Source organism: Equus caballus, chromosome 12, assembly GCF_041296265.1.
Source record: "Equus caballus isolate H_3958 breed thoroughbred chromosome 12, TB-T2T, whole genome shotgun sequence".
Lineage (NCBI taxonomy): Eukaryota > Metazoa > Chordata > Mammalia > Perissodactyla > Equidae > Equus > Equus caballus.
The window spans coordinates 28,641,387-28,644,390 of record NC_091695.1 but is presented as its reverse complement, the minus strand read 5'-3'; the positions used below and the strand labels follow the sequence as shown (position 1 = coordinate 28,644,390).

Genomic DNA, 3,004 nt, shown 5'->3' with positions numbered 1-3,004 from the left:
GGCGTCCCACGTGCCACAACTGGAAGGACCCACAACTGAAATATACAACTATGTACTGGGGGGATTTGGGGAAAAAAGCAGAAAGAATAAAATATAGATTGGCAACAGTTGTTAGCTTAGGTTCCAATCTTTAAAAAAGTAAAAAGTAAAAAAATTCTCCTCTAAAAGTATATGTCCATTTAAATGTTCTTTAAATTCTCTTAGTTGGACTGGAGTCTACATCATACCCCCAAGTAAACTGGCTTTGCTGCTCCCTGGTCAAACTTAAGGTCCAGGAATATTTGGGAGACTCAGATCTCTGGGACTCAGATCCTGTCTCCCTAGACACACCATGACAGCCTGCATTTCTGAGGTCTTGCATGGTCTCTGGTAAGCTACCATAGAGCAGGCTACAGGCCAACTATGACCAGAAGTTGTTGACTTTGACTTCTTTCTAGCCTCTGAGAATCTCTCTAACTCTTGACCTTATTGTGCCCCTTCTTTCTACCATTCCTTTCACCCATACCTTTTTCAAAATTCGCTTCACAAGGAGGCTCAATGAGTAAGATGGAAGGAACAAGCTTATTTGGGAATAAAGCCAGATCAATCTTTCTTCTTCTCCTCTCCTGTCATATTTTATCTTTCTCTGTCTTTCCTTCAGTCTTTCTATCTCTCTCTTTCTGTGTCCCTCCCTCTCATACTCACTCTCTCTCCCTCTTTGAGGTGGAGATTAAAAGTACTCATTTTAAAATAATTTTTAAGTTTCACAACTTGATTTTATACATTATTTTATTTTATTGAAATACATATAAAAGCTTAACAGTTGAAAATGAATAAAAGACATTTTAAAAATCATAGGAGAAAGACTGTGTGGATTCCTAGGTTCTTGTCTATCTCTGCATATAATGTCTATCAGAACCTCTGTTCTCAAAATATGGGGTTTACCTACGTGGGTATAATCCTGGGAACAAACCTTTTAAACTAGATTCAATGTTCATAACACTGCCTCAAACTGATCGCTTGGTAGTGTGAGCTAAATATGATGGCACCAGGAATCAAGAGGTGAGTTTTTCACTTCTCTCTATCTAGCTGTTGTATGACCTACAAAAAGTTCTTACATGTTCTTATCTCTATTTTCCTTATAGGGGAAATAACACCTGCCCAAATATTGTTTTTATGGAGATAAATGTGTTACTCTCTTTGTCATCCTCTTGAGGGCCTCTTTGATCTCCTTGTTCCTGAAACTATAGATAACAGGGTTTAACATGGGGATTAGGATAACATAGAACACTGACAGCACCTTGTTTTGCTTCTTGGAGTGGCTAGAGTTAGGATGCAGGTACATAAAGAGGCTTGTGCTATAGAAGATTGTCACAACTACTAGGTGGGAGGCACAGGTATTGAAGACCTTGGCACTACCTTTGATGGAAGATAGTTTCAGGATGGAAGCTACAGTGATTGCATGAGATAAGATGATTACCAAGAAGGAACCAAACCCAACAAGAATAGATTCGAGAGACAGAATCATTTGGCTGATGTAGGAATCAGAACAAGACAAAGAAATGATCTGGGTTACATCACAGTAGAAATTTGGAATGATATTGGGCCCACAGTAGTAGAGACGAAAGCAAGAAACTGTTTGAACTAAGCTACCAAGGAAACCACTCCCATAGGCCCCAGCAATCAACTTATGACAGAGGCCAGGAGCCATGATGCTCGAGTACTGCAGAGGCCTACCGATACCAACAAATCTGTCATAGGCCATGGTGGCCAAGATGCAGCATTCAGCCTGACCCATCCAGCACCCAATAAAATACTGGGTGGCACAGGCAATGAAGGAAATGTTTTTTTCATCTTTTAAGAAGTCTGAAAGCATTCTTGGGCTATTTGAAGAAGAATAACAGATGTCTAAAAATGATAGGAAACTGAGAAAAAAGTACATAGGCGTGTGCAGGTGGGAGTTCATCCTGATTACGATGACAAGACCCAGGTTCCAGATTAGAGTCATAAGGTAGATCCCTAGAAAGACTGGGAATAGTACACGCTGCACCTCTTTTTCATCTGAAAGTCCCAGGAGAACAAACGTGGACACAGAAGTCTCATTTCTATTCCTTTCCATGGACATGGTTAGTGTCATCTACTGACAAAAAGATGACAGATGGAAATTATTTCATTCTCAAAAAACAAAAACAAGTATTCTTCGTCTTTTTCCAGTCATGCAGCTGACTAAATATACAACTTAAATCATCATGTTGAGTTAATCTGTCTTCCACGCATGATTACTAAACTTAAATGAACAATTCCCTTCAATAAACATTCTCATTCTCTTTGGGGACAAAAGACAGTAAATTGGCATTATGAGTACATTATCCTCTGAAATGTCTTAATTTCATGTTTTAACTTCCTAGAATTCACAAATATATGAGAATCAGAAATAGACAAAACTGGTGAAAACTGCTATCTCTCGATATGGTGAAACGAAAATTCTCCTCACACATGGCTCTGATGTTAATCAGTGCTTGAAGAAGTCCCTGAATCATGAGGCTTCATACACCAAATGAGGATGCTGGAGTACATGTCTTTTAAAATCTCCTTCGGGGGCGAGCCCTAGAGGCCTAGCGGTTACGTTCAGTGCCCTTCACTTAGGGTACCTGGGTTTGAATCCTAGACACTGACCTACACCATTCTTCTGTTAGAGGCCATGCTGTGGTACAGCCCACATAAAAAGAAAAAAAGGGGAAATATTGGAAATGGATGTTAGCTCAAGGCAAATCTTCCTCAGAAAATAAATAAATAAATAAATAGAATCTTTGGAACCAAGATTCCACTAAACTGTAATCAGGGAGGGTGGACTATCTTGTAACTGCCTTTCTGTTTTCATAAAACCATCTGAGATCTAAAAATAATGCCATAGAATAGTGGGAAGAGTCAGAGACAAGATATAGTTTGGAAATGGATGTGAGTTGAACAACTTAATGATTCTAGGAAAGCACCTGAGAAGTTAGATAAGATAAGTTTGAAAGAG

The 3,004-nt window shown here is 39.1% G+C and overlaps 1 pseudogene; it reads right to left on the bottom strand.

Moving 5' to 3' along the window:
* Window positions 1–798: 798 nt before the first annotated feature.
* On the bottom strand, window positions 799–2,442 carry LOC138916819 (olfactory receptor 5A1-like; annotated as a pseudogene).
* Window positions 2,443–3,004: the final 562 nt, after the last annotated feature.